The 14,775-nt window shown below is 35.3% G+C and overlaps 1 protein-coding gene across 3 annotated transcripts in view; it reads right to left on the bottom strand.

Annotated features, from left to right (window-relative positions):
- LOC108688243 overlaps positions 1 to 12,270 on the bottom strand; it is a 24,454-nt gene extending 12,184 nt beyond the window's left edge. The window contains exon 1 of one of the 3 annotated variants that reach the window (XM_018194417.1): positions 11,878 to 12,270. The gene's annotated coding sequence lies outside the window, so the exon portion shown is untranslated. Of the gene's footprint in view, positions 1 to 2,874; positions 2,903 to 11,877 lie in introns of those variants that run through there. The other 2 variants (XM_018194418.1, XM_018194416.1) reach the window with 2 other exon arrangements.
- Positions 12,271 to 14,775: the final 2,505 nt, after the last annotated feature.

Below are 14,775 nucleotides of genomic sequence, written 5' to 3'. Positions count from 1 at the left end.
TATATACATATATATACCCATATCTCTCTCTCTCTCTCTCTCTCTCTCTCTCTCTCTCTCCCCTTTCTCCCTCTCTCGTCAAACGCCTCCTTCTCTGGAACTTTGATTGGTCGATCAAGGATTGACCAGACAATCATAAAACTTTTCTCAACTAGTGTGAGTTCGAATACAAAACAGCTTTGATGTAATGGAGAATACACGCTATTCCCTATCTATACATCTTGTTATCACCATTATTACAACATTCGGCAATCGTGATTGGCAATACATTACCTCTAAGATATGAAAATTCTTTCCTTTTATTGCTCAATTTTAAGTCCTTAGATAATTCTACCCAGCAAACAAGAATGGATTAAAATGGATTGAAATTTTTTTCTATCCGAATGCGTATTTTAAATAGCGAATACTTTTTTTGGATTTAATTGAATTCAATTGGATTCAATTAGATTCAATTGGATTGAAAAATTCTGTATTTCCTATTCAAAATTTTGAATTAAACAGTATTCATAATGTTTGTGGTGCGCACAGAAAAAGCTAATATTATTTTTAGATTGAAAAACATGCTCCATGCAATTCCTATATATATGAATAAAAATGCATTCAGGATTGAAAAGCATTTATTTTAACATTCGTGAATCAATATTTCTGAATCCATTTCAATTCATTTCAATCCATTCTCGTTTGCTGGATACAGTTCAATTATGTGTATTTGATAAAAAAAATATCCCACGCAGTTTTAACGTGTTGACGTAAACTTGGATAAAAATTTATTTTTAAGAACAATGTCAGATATTTAAAATTTAATTAATTTTGAAATAATGTGAGTCGCCTGTTACAGATAATTGCAACATATTAGTAAAAGACAACTTATGAGATAATCTAATCTTTCATTAAACATATGAATATCCTGTAAGTAAATCTAATCAATCGCGATCAATTAGTAATTCACAACAATTCAACTGTATGATTTAATTACTCGCGTGATCGTACTTACAGGTAACAGGTTACAGCAATCGCGATTGGTAGTTTCGTCGATGTGAAAATTCTCCCACTTTACGACGAAGCCCTCCTCTCTTTCGTTTCGTCGCGTGTATGGCGATCCCCTCTTCCCTCGTATCTGCACCGATCGCTCGAGATCGAACAGAAAACCCTCCTCCGATTGCCATATTCGAGAAAATATGGCTGTCTGGATCGTTAACCGATTGGATCGTGTTCGGCTGCGCCATCGTGTCTGATGCAACATTCCGATCAATCGCATTCACAGAAGTATCAAATTTAATTAATTCCTCCGACGGACAATAGTGTCTTGGAGCACGCGTTCGATTAAAATATCGTTTCCTGTCGCTCATCACTGTAGTCATTAGCCGATTATTAATTGCTGCCTATCGGCTGTGTATCGGTTAACCAAGGCATTACAGACATTACAGGCAAACGCGCGCTAGATTTTATATTTAGGATGTAACTCTAGAACTACTGAATTAGGTTGGAACGAAAATATCTGCACCCACGCCGATGACGCTCTTCAGTCTACGTCTTTTATATATTTATTTAATACTGAATTCTCTTACCCGTCTTAGTGTTCACGCTCGCATTGGAACGTTACATAAGAAATAAAAATCAGAATCGTTTGTTTGCACTGTTACTACTCGAAAAAGTAGATCGTAGTAGATTTTTTTTATAACATGAAATAATTGTAGCAACAGATTCTAAGTTCACGTATTACAAAGCAAAAGACGAGAGAGAGAGAGAGAGAGAGAGAGAGAGAGAGAGAGAGAGAGAGAGAGAGAGAGAGAGAGGGAGGGAGGGAGAGGGGAGGAGTGGCAAATTAATGACTCGCCAGTATAATTACGAATTCCACGTTCTGGTAAGACGTTTTGGCGATAAGCAAATAAGTTCGGCTCTCTTAATTAAAAATGATGGAATGGAAGCTTAAAGACAAGCGCGCGGATAAGCGTGCACCAATGTCATCGATCATCGCATCTGTAAATGACTTTCGACGCTCTCGCCGTATCTCATTATTTTGTATCCGAAGACGAAGCCCGTTTGGGAAGAACGTTTGCAATTAGCGACGGCATTGCGGACAAGGGGCGAATTGGTTGTACCATTAATCAAAACGAGAGGCAGAAAACAATTTGGGGACGGCCACCAAGCGCTTATCGAATTATTAACCGAATTATTGTCCATCAAATTGTGTGCCGCTTGCGTGAAAACCAGGAGAGGGTCAATTAACATCACAAGCTATCTGGATACAGTGATATTGTCGATATTGGCGACGGATGAAATAATTGTTACGATTAAACATCGCAATTTCTTCCTGGTCTGTCGTTTAACCAGCCGAAACGACTTTACGTAACTGCAAATCGAGATGAGGCGAAGTCGACTTACGTTTTTGACGAGACACACGGGAAAGAAGATTTGGAAAGAGGAAGTTTCTTGGTTCCATAACGACCAACTGATTTTTCTCCCACGATGACTAATAAGCCGACGTAATAATGTATTCGCCCACTCGCGGTCGATACACCGTCATTCGATTTTTCAAATTATACATGTAAAGATATCAAATATCACACTCTCATGCTTTCTGTCGTCATATGTTATTTTCAGAGCAACAAATTTATTTTAAACTGAACTTTTATTTCCTGATCGAAGGTATTATATTATTTTTCTAAGTTTCCATAAAATATATACATGAAGAGTATTTCCTGATGATGATACATTTAAACGCGTACAACTTTCGAATTACGAAATTTAGTTGCATTGAAACATTGTGCCAGCCGGCGTATCAATTTTCAAGATCTTATAGGTAAAGATAGTGGATACGCGATCTTTGTAAATCGATTTTCGTGCATAAGTATTTCCGATAAAATTACATACCGGCTATATGCGCATTCCGTTTAGCTCGATACGTTTTCCATAAAACTGTTGGGACAAAATCGGGCGTTGTCTCAAGCCAATTCGCAAACTTGCCTATTCTATTTCCAAATTGACCACACCTGTTTTAGCTTTATTTTCGGAAGCAAACTCGTCGTGTTGTCCACGTAGACAAGATACCGTTCGCGTCTACAAAGTGAGAGACTAATTGGTTATTTTTTATCGGAGAAGATTCCTCTTAAAGATTATAAAAAAATGATACGATACATATTTTTTTGTCGAAGATATAAAGAATATTGTAATTGTGCTTATTAAATAAATTGTTTCGCGAAGTCACTAGAAGTTAAATTGTAGATATAAAAAGCGATATCGTATATATTGGAGATTATGTTTTTTCTATTGCGTGTTTCTTACTTGGATAAGGAGAGACAAGAAAAATCGGATCATCTTTGTTCTTATTCATAAAAAATAATTTTTTAATTATATATATATATATCCAAATCAAAAAGCTTCTCTTTAATGTTTATTTAGAGACTTTTGTTTACAGACATTTCGTCTATCTTTATTGCAATTTCAAATTGTAATACTTATATATATTGAAAAATAGCTTGTTTATTTATGTAATGATCAATCATCTTTGGAAACATGTCTACAACTACTCAAGATTTGTAGTGTTATATCCCTCCAACACCAACATAAAAAAAAAACAAACTTGTATTACCTAAGCGTCTCGTCTCCGTCTACCGATCGTCACTATTTACTACTTTCTAACTTTTAATAATACTATTCTAATAACAATTATTTTATATATCGATTATTATAAATCGTATAATAGGTATATATTTCTAATTATTAATTTTTTCAATATAGAAATATAATGTTAATATGACATTTATCAATTTTTCAGATATTGATTTAATGTTTTCCCCTATACATTTATTGATTTCTTGTGCGTAAAATTTTTTACAATGTTCAAATATTTTTTCAAATTATTACGTTACACTGCTATTATTGCTGTTTAGAAAAAAAAAATGGAAGAAGCTCGTTTTCGACATTCACTGTTTTCGACAGATTACAGAGCGCTATAGTGGCGGAATTACATTCTGATGGAGAAGAACGAATTGATACGAGTGGTCAAGCCTGTTGCTAGTCCATATACGGATCTGAGTACTAAAATGAATTACCCGAGCCGATGCGAGACCCGCCTTCGAAAGACACTGGATGAACTGGTCCCATTGAGGGGGAGCCACTTCTCGTCTTGCTTCGCTGAACTCCCGTATCTTTTTCGCGTTCATTCATCAGATATCAATATGCCGAAATTATTCTTCAAAATTTTAACAGATTTCATAATTTTCAAGCCACACGCATAATCAGACATTTTCTAGCATTTTTCTAGACATTTTCAGACATTTTCTTACATGTTTTGTCATTCGTACTGTTTACATTAATAAATTAAAATATTTTTGTTTATATATAATACATATAAAACAAAAGTGTATGAAAAAAGTATAGTCATTTAATTTGATCATTAAAAGAAATGGCAATTTGCTCCGCTCTTAAGTCACATCTGATAACTTTCTCCTCCTTACATTACATTAAATCTAATGGAATCATCGCAATTTCCATCGCGTTATTTCTTAACGGAAACAAATTCACGATAAAATACAGTACAACTTTCCTTATCTATGATGCGACGTTTTTACGCTTGAATGATATATTTAGAATGACTCGGTTGAATGTCCGACTAAATGATCGAGCGATCTCTCGAGCGAACGTTGATTTTGAAACCAAAGTAAAATTCTCTTTAGACTGAGAAAAGAGTTAGGAGAAAGGTAAATCGTGAAATGTATATCGCATTTCATGTACCGTACATTGCAAGAACGTGGCAAATCGCCCGTAATTCCACCCACGTGGTCTATGTACATCGCACGAACTATTCATCAAACCGATCTGGTACTTAGGTCTCGCCCAAGGATCGGCTGGTCGAGATAAATGCTAGAGAGAAAACGATCCGATATGAATACCTGCGTTACATGCCAGCGCGTAAGCGGCCCTTGCTCCTTATAAAGACGAGCCTTCGAGCGAGGAATAACGACCAGACGGATGGATCGAGATCCGATATAAAATCGGGTCCGCGATCGAGTATTTATGCTATGTCTCGTGATACACCACATCATATACATCCTCGTCATCTCGAAAAAGGGACCGCGCGATGATTTTATCTGTCGCATCGATCGCTGCCCGATTTGATGCAGAGTGCAGTTTTTGCGCGAAAAGTCTCGGTAGGAAAAAAAAGTGTAGAAAAATTTGAAAAATACGGCTAAAAGATATGAGATCTATTCATATTAAATTATTGAAGAAATTTTCTTTTATAAATTTCTTATTACGAAATGTCTCATAAAGACTATGTTAAGTAATTAAAAGATTTAAAAAAATTGCATGGAGTCTAGTTAATTTGATTTTGTTGACTATTTTTTAAATTGTTTCGCAGAAACAGAATATGAAAAGTTAAATAGAACCAACAGTGAGCTCATCGTGAGGTGCTATAGATTGTGCAAGCCAATTGCCGAGTCACGCCGATGCGTCGGCCCTTTGTAAAGCTGAGCCATTGTTTGCCACGGAAGATACGCGAATAAAATCGGAAGACGAGACACAAGCCGTATGATCATGTTGCGAGAAACGGCTACGTGAATGAAGCCCCCATTCATACGGGTCCGCTCTCCTCAACCTTCTCGCCATCGTCCACGACAGACGCTTGCACGGAGTACGAACGGAACACGGGCGACAAGAGTGCTACGCACACGCATACAATACGCACGTATACATGTATCGTGTCATGTATAAACGCCGCCGCACACGTGATTGCCTTTGTCGATCGTCTCACGAAGACGCTGATCGCCATCGGGTTCGCAGTGAACGCTTTATTTTCCGCCTTTTTTGCGCTGCTCACAATAGTCCGAATTAAGCAAAAAGCAAACATAAATATTGACAATTATTTAGTAATTATAAATTTCAATCCTCCTTGTTTTATTGACAAATATAAAATACATATCTTAATTGCTAAAAGACGGATAGAAATAAATTTTCAAATAAAATTTTAATAAAATCTGTCTTTGTACAGATATGATTTTGTGAGGAAAATATATTTATTATTATTATTTATAATTTCCTAATGATTGTTATAATATTTATATTTATTTTTAATTATTTTGAAAGTACAATGTAAGATATCATTTTGTTTTTTAAGCAAAATATTTTAAGCAAATTATATAATAAATTTATAAATTTTGTATGGTTTACCTCAAAACGTTTCGATAAAATGTTTTCAGCATAATCCCAATTATTTTAAAGAGCCGAAGAAGTTCGATCTCAAATAGTTTCTTGGTAAACGCAAAAAAGGCAGTCTTAATTGCGGAACTTATTCTCCTTTTGTTTTTAGTTTCAGAATGTGCACAGCTAACAGATTCGCTGAAAACGAAGATTCTATTTTTTCATTTTCTGCGAAAAGATGTCAATATCACAAACTTGTTAAGTAAGAGGATTTCAATATAAGAAAGCTAAGAAGGGTTTGTAGCTAAATGTGATGCCGAGGAAAAATACACTCATACTCTTGCAGCTAATCTTGTCAATTGAACACGTCAAATGTAACAAACATTCATAAATTTCTTTCTTTAAGACGTTTTATCGCTACAAGTTTAAGAAATAACAATATTCTTGCTTGAGAAATATTTTTAACATACCAAATATAATTATTTTATCTCTTACATGTACGTTTTTAAGAAACCGGCAAAAGAACAGGGATTAATGATACTTCTTGATTGATATTTCCTAATTGCCTTGCATTATTACTATCAATTAAGTTGTAACGCAAATTTTTTTCGTGATGTTTACATAAAACGTGTTCAATATTAGTATATAATTAGCTATACAGTATTAGATACAATTAGCCAGGGTTGAATATGTTAATGTTTTTTTCAACTGAATAAAGTTAAAGTTAATGGCTTTACAAAATTAATAAAATTAAATTAAAAGTTGAAGGAATAAAAAATTAATTTAACGTAAGTTAAATCAATATTGAATTAACTTAAGTTAAAAAAAAGTTAATTTTGAAAAAATTAAATTATTTTTTAGATCAAAATGTCCTAATTTTTCTTAAAATGAGAATAAAATGAGAATAACTACCATATAGATTATTAAGTAAATTAAATTTTTAATTTTTTTATTCATATGTGAATATATAAGTATACATAAGTATTATATAAGTACATAACATAACGATATAACTATATAAGTTATATAACTTTAAAAAAACAGTCAACACATAGAGAAGATACAAGATCAGTGATTACTTTTTAATAAGTCTTAAGCCATAAGAATTGACCAATTATAATCGAATGCGAGAAGAATATTTGACTATAATTGATCAATTTCTTATGATTTAAAGCACCTATTGTAGATCCGGACTAAGATTTATAGCATAAGGCATGACCGCATAAACCAATCAGAGGGCTGTAAGATTAGCATCTTAAGAAATTATTTAAGATGGTTTTAAAATATGAACAGATTACGCACTTATATACGCACTTAGTCTTATTATATCTTATTATTTTTCTAAGATATTTAAAAGAGATAAAAAAATTTTTTAATTTAAAAAAATAGTTAAAAAGTTAACATTTAAAAGTAACTTAATTAAGTTAAAATTTAATGCATTTAAAATTAACTAAGTTAAGTTAAAAATTATTAACTTTTTAACATTTTTTTTTAACTTTTAATATTTTAATTACCCAATCCTGCAATTAGTTATTTAATTTTGAAACTTTAATAATAATAAAACTTACAATAATAATATCGGCATACTACATCTCTTGTGTAGTAGCACTATCATGGCAGTCATGATGCAATTCTTGTAGAATACATGGAAACGGTCAGCCACGAGAGAAAAAAGTCTCATTCATCGAAGGATTTCCGTTGCAGTCTCGTCACGCGCAACATAGGTCTAGAATCGCCGGAGAATTTCAAATTTAGCAAAAAGCTAGCCGGAAAGCATCCGAATGGGCAATAAGAAGACTCGTTTCACGGGAGCGAATAGCGCCAGCAAAGTGGCATCGTTTCAAATTAGGCTGTGCTACGATTTGCCATTATGGTTTGAATTTACTATGTATATACTAAACTACGTTTCAATAAATTTTTATCTCTTCATTTATCACGAAGACATTCAGATATTACATACAAATCAGTTCGAGAATCCTCTTAAAATTAAAATTAATTAATCTATTAGTGTTTACTATTTTACTGATTTTTATATCAAATAAATAAAATTTAATTCATAAAATATAATTGTAAATACGTTGAAAATAAAATGGTATACTCGTTATGCGACCGACTTTTATATCTTAAAACATATGATTCGCTACTTAATTAATATGCACTTTGTACGTCCTCCTGCTGTTAAAGTACATAAATTAACAAGTTTATTTGAAATCGCGCGGGCAATCACGGACCATGTCTGATTTATCAGCACCCATTATCCCGAGGTGTTCCTTCATCCTACTTTTGAAACATTATACTTTCTAAAGCGATCAATATTCGACTGTACATCCATGAGAAGATCTATAGATTATTCTTGCAATTTAAAAAATATTTCTTGTATTATATATTGCGACCTGATTATTTATTTTTGTTAACTCATATTTATTCGAGCTTAACTAATTGCGATGATGATGCGACACAAAATATTGTACATACTTTTAAAAGAGAAATACATGATCCAACAGAGTTTATATCTTTTTTCTTCTTATAATATTCAAATTTCTTGCATTGTTTATCATTATTTTATTGTAAAAGAGAAAGTTTGTGTTAAAGTTAAATGCTTTAAATTTATTCTTATCAATTAATTAAGGAAATTAATTTTGATAGAAACATACCGTAAAAATTACATTCTGAATACACATTTAATGTCTATCTACATATTCAATGAATTAATGCAAGTTGATACAGATATTTTAAGATTTTACAGACTTTAAATTTCACATATTTCAATATATAATTCTTCATTTTTTAATAAATTTTTATCTAATATTATATACTTTCTAAATTCTTTGGAATAAATCTCATTTAGAGAATACATCTTTATTATATTGTATGTATGTATATCTTTATTGCAGAATATTCTCACGACGCATCATCTTTGTCAAATATCTTCGTTCAAGTCATTACGAAGTCAAATTACATCGAACGACACTTTAGGCTCATTACATTGGCGTGTCGACTTGTCGTTTGGATCATCGTAAATCTCTGAAGTGCTACAATATCACGTTGCATGTTCGCATATTTACATACAATTTTTAGGAGACATCGCATTGCGTGTGTACAGAGGCGATCTCGGAACAGGCAATCAGCGCGAAATCGATTTAAACAATCTCGTGCCTCTTAGGTGTTTACGCGCGCGCGAGCGAGACCATAATCAATTCTCATTTATGCGCACGCTTCAACGTTCGGGATCATCGTTTTAAGAAAGCGGTCATAAATTATCCGAGGACTTGGACATGTCCCGTATGTCGTAAGTTTCCAGCCACGAGCGTCTCTCGAAGAAACGAATCACGCTTTCGAGAGATGACGGGAAGCAACGAATGAGGATGCAATGATAATCGACCACCCACGCACAGAAATTAGAATATATCCGCGTTAATTTATGGAAGAGTTATACGTTTTAAAACGCATTATTAAGTGTTCCCCGAGAAGTTCAAGAAAGAAGATATTTACATTGAATCGTATTCAAACAATTATTAAATATATTGCACGTGAAAAATTGAACTGAGAATGGGCGATTTTTAAATTAAGATTTCCATGAGCATGACTTCCTGAAGTAAATAAAGTTCGACAAAATAGAAATTTTTAATCTTTAGTGTCTCTAATATTAATCTCAATATTATGACTTTTATTTAATACTGTGATTTATTATATTATATTTCTATAAATCCACATAAATGCGATATAAACAAAAAGAAGAGGAGGAGACGTACAAAACCCTATAAGACTCAAATTGTCAATGTAGATCACGATTGTAACATCGAATGAATCTTCAGTTATAACGCAATCTTAATCTCAATCTTCAATTTCTAACATGGACTTTGTTTATGATTATCGAGACAACTCATATCGCACACGGCATGCATCGGCAGTAAAAAAAGTGAGCGATTTCGCCGGTGCCACTTTTCCTCTCCTCTTGAAAATGACTTCATTCGCGATTCCAAGGACTTCGCCGCGAGAAGGAAGCAAAAACCAGGTAGTAATCGCGATGAGGAATGCGCGGTAAGGTCGAAATAATAGCCAACGACGACGACGACGACGACGGTGCACGTTAATGCGAATAAGTATGTAACTGCGGAGAAGCCGGACACTCCGCAATGTTCAAGCGAGTTCCCCTTGAAGAGACGAACGCGCGCGTTAAAAGATTATGCTAATGCCCACGGTCGAGAGATCGCTATCCGCGATGCTTAACCCAAAGACCTCATCGTCGACTCTCGACTGCAGTCTCTGGACAGACGGACGCGGCAAGACGGCGCGCGCGTTAAATTCCTGCGGGTTATTTCTGCACAATTATGAGCGTCGCCCGTCCCGTGGACGTTACGACCGGACCCCTGCGATTAATTGCGAATTGCGACGTTGCACGAATGCGAGTTTCCATTTTCGAAGTGAATAAGCCCCGATCTTGACCTTCCATTCGATGATCTCGACGGCTATTCCTTTGTTAGGCTGCAATCTGTCGTCGTGCAGTGAATGCATACAAGATGATCCATACGCGTGGATCGTGCACAATAATGAGCGAATTTATTTATCATTTTCGAAACGAAATAATTTCATTCCTCTACTTCCGTAATTGTGCAGAAATACGATGAAAAAGATATAAAAAAAAAAACAGATTGTGTGTACGTGAAAGAAACCTTCATCACCTTTTTTTCTATGTCAATCTTTTATATGAATCTTTTATGAATTAATTACAAAAATGTTTAATATAAAAATCGGTAATTTGAGATATATTTATATATAACGATTCAATTTTCTCGAAGGGAATTTTCGTTGAAATAGTTCAATAGCGGATCTAAGGATGTCTTTGTTTCCCCGTGTCTCGGTGCAATGCAATTAAAGAACGTGAGGCGTTTGATTAGACTGCCGACAGGCAATTTTTTGAAAGTCGAGCTGTTTTTGCGTAACGTCGATCGATCGTGATAAACGGCGCACGAACGCGCCGCCGTCTGCAATGATCTTTTCCAGGGATCGTAAATTACTGGCGGCCATTATCATTCCGTTCGCGGTTATACGGGAATACGAGAGCGAGATACACAGCGGCGTCGGCCGATACTTGCGCATCCATTGTACGTATTAGTCTTGATGACATAATAAGCGTCTACAGACTCAATCGAATTCTTGCCCGCGATAATGACAAATGTCTTCATTGCTGACTCATAAAATGCTCTGCAGAGCCACGTTGATTCAAGACTCAACATTTCCAAGTATAAATACGAGATCAAATCCTATACAGCACAAAATTTGCAATAATATCGCTTCAAAATCTCTGCAATATTGCTGCAATATTGCTTTTGTGTAATTTTATACTGTAGAGGATATTTGAATTAGATAGTTACTTATTAATAATAGTTGAGACTAAACATGTCGTTTTATTACTCGAAGAATGATAATTATAATAAAGTATCATTTATTTCAATAATAAATTAACGGACATGATGAATAATTTGTGAGTATAAACTGTGCTGTACCTTTTTGGCTAGAAACATTTCGGCGTTCGTGCAACACCCGATGCCGAACGCGATTAAATTTCGCGGAACAAGATATGACTCAGTGACTTTAACGACGCGTTTCTCACCGCAATGGCAACGGACGGGAAATTAATATCTCCTTATGTAGAGAATGCGCATTTTTCGCTTAATCGCGCAAGTATCAAGAAGGGGAACGACATTTATTATATTAATAAGCAGGAGCACTTACCATCGGGTAGAAATCCATAACGAGTCGCGTCAAGGTATTCCTTGGCTGCAAAACGGAGCTGCCACTCGTCCGTGTCTCGCTGTCCCTCAACGTTCGGTTTGACCGTTGACGTGCCGCGTCGCCCAAACTCGACGTCGCGACGCGCCACACGACGCGCGCGTACACTCTCTCGAGAGGTTTGCTCTTCCTCGCGGTCGGTCCATCCGACGCACGTCGAGCACAAGAATCTTCCACGAAGATCTTCCACAAAATCGTAATTGCGCCTAGCCAACTTCTATATAGACATCGATGAATCGCGCGCCGCGATTAATTAATTCGCGACTGATTATAATTGCGTACACTCTGCACTCTCGCGGTTTCCCGCACGACACCTCCTTCCACACTACGAGATGGACGTTCGTCTCAATGAGATATATTCTCTTGAAAAAAAGGATAATCTTCACTGATCCTAATTCGTCGCGTTGCTGAAAATGCTGAGCTCCGACAGCGCGCGTATATTTGAAAACGTACTCGTGCGCGACGACGCGACGCGGTGTCGACGAGTCGGATGCGTCGGATGTTCACGTATGTTCATAAATACCTTCGATCGCGCGCAGTCGCAGCCGGCTCGAGGATGACGATCGCGCGCGTACCTGTTCGTATCAGTTCGCAGATGACACGCTCGCAATCGAGGACACGTGTATTTACGATCGAAGACGACGCGGTTCATGTGCCGATGAGAACGACGACGACGATCGACGACGACGTATCTCGCGGCACGCGCGTAAGCGAAACACGGACGTGCCAAGCGCGCGGCTGAGCCGATGCGTCGCGTGAACGTAATACGACTATATTCGGCCGTCTTCGCTGGCTTTCGGACCTAGTCGGCGCGGCGCGTCACGTCGCGTCGCGTCACGTCGCGTCGCGTCGCGTTGCGTCGCGTCTCGTTCGATTCGGTGTTGGTCCAGTGCGCGGACGGATGCGGCCGACCACAAATCGGAAAGATGTATTTTATGGCGAGAATCGAGTCGTCTCGCATGTGACATGATTGATGCTGTCATGGTTTATGTCGATCTCCTGCGCCCCGCATCAGTTCGGCTTTTTCGTTTTGGCTCTTTTCGCATTTTGGCCCTTGAGCCAAACAATTTTTATGAAACTTCTCATTTTCGTCAGGGAAGTAGAATCAATGTAGAAAAATTAAATCAACGTCTAATCAATTGAAGAGCAGACTTTTAAAGTGAGTTTTATCCAAATTAGTAATTTTGAAAAGGAGAAAGAAAGAAATTACGCATCATATAAAAAAATTAAAACTTTATAGAAAATAAACAATATGTCAATTAATAGAATGTGAAATATTAAATAAAATTGCTAAAAATGTTAAACAAATGCATTTTGTTTGTCTCTAATTAAAAAATATAATGCACTTCAAAATGTCTATGCTTTTTTCAGCACATAAGTTATGAAAAAATGCTTTCTGAACATCTTTGATAATGAATAGCTCTTATAATATAAGTCAACTTTCAACACTGAACATTAGGCCGCGCCGCCTCTAGCTAAAAAAATGAAATTTTGGATAAAACACATTTTGAAAGTCTGCTCCTCAATTATTGATGTAAAAGATCACATTGTACTCTCACGTAATCTCATTAAACAGTCTTGCCTGTAACTACTTTATTAATAAATACTTACTAAACATATAACACTTTTTTATTTTCTTATCTTTGTGCGTACGTATTTTGCTGAATTAAAAAAATAATAAGTAACACTTAATAATAAAAATAACAATGACATATAAAATATTTCACATTGATTTTTTATTTTTTTTTTTAATATACATAATTTTAATAAAACTTGAGAAAGAAGTGAATTTTTCAAACATACGTCTTGTCTAAAAAAAAATGCATATATCATCGAATCTGTGAAAACTGCAGTCACTAAGTCACAAACAGTAGTACTTTACGCAACTTTTTGTGGGCTATTAGTCGCTGCATTCGTCCGGTTCTCCAGACGCGTTTCGCAAAGCTACTCGATAATGAGTTAATCGGCGTGCTGTTGGTCGTCGCTCGATACATAGCATAAATCAGTAAGGCTGCAATTATATCTCTTGAATGTAGCAATGACGTGCAGCAGTGATCGTTAATACCGCGGCTTCCTGAGACACAACCTACTTTCGATTCACGGATAATGTAATCAAATATATGATTGATTGCAAAAGAGTTACTATGCGCACCGCGCCCAATCCGGTCGCCAAATTGCTCACCTGTTCTTAGTTCTTGCACGGTTCTCTGATACTTTGTAATATCTAATAACGATTTTTCGAATCATAAAGTAATCCACAACCACTAGATTCAAAGAGAGAGAGAGAGAGAGAGAGAGAGAGAGAGAGATACGATTTTATATAAAATATAATCAAATTGCGTACAGCAAACGAAAATTCATTGTCGCAACATATTTCAGAGCATTGTAATAAATTTTATCAATTGTACGAGCAACGAAAAAACTGGTTGAAGATATTGTTTTTATTTATTATAAATTTATTTATAAATGATTATACTAATGATTTTAAAATGATTTTTAATAGGTTATTTCATTATGTCAACAAATACTTTCTCATTTCGTTTTAAAAAAGTGAAGATTTCATTAAAGTAAAGGTTTCATATAGGTTTGCAAAAACAGAATTGCATCATCTTGCTTCAGTAAAAAGTTAAAAATTAGGTTTAACAAAAATATCATGTTTCTACAAACAACTTTATTCAACGAGATTTTTCTATTTTATCGACGAAACAGGTTTCGTTGTAATGTTAGATAATTATTTATAATAACAAAGTTGCTCACTTTCACATTGAATATAGTAGAATTTCACACTGAATGTAGTAGTAGCGATAGTTTTTTACGACAACAAATTTTTTGCGAAAGTAC

This window comes from Atta colombica, unplaced genomic scaffold (assembly GCF_001594045.1).
Source record: "Atta colombica isolate Treedump-2 unplaced genomic scaffold, Acol1.0 scaffold228, whole genome shotgun sequence".
In the NCBI taxonomy this organism is placed as follows: domain Eukaryota; kingdom Metazoa; phylum Arthropoda; class Insecta; order Hymenoptera; family Formicidae; genus Atta; species Atta colombica.
The sequence above is the reverse complement of the archived record's forward strand: the minus strand, read 5'-3'. Positions and strand labels throughout refer to the sequence as shown.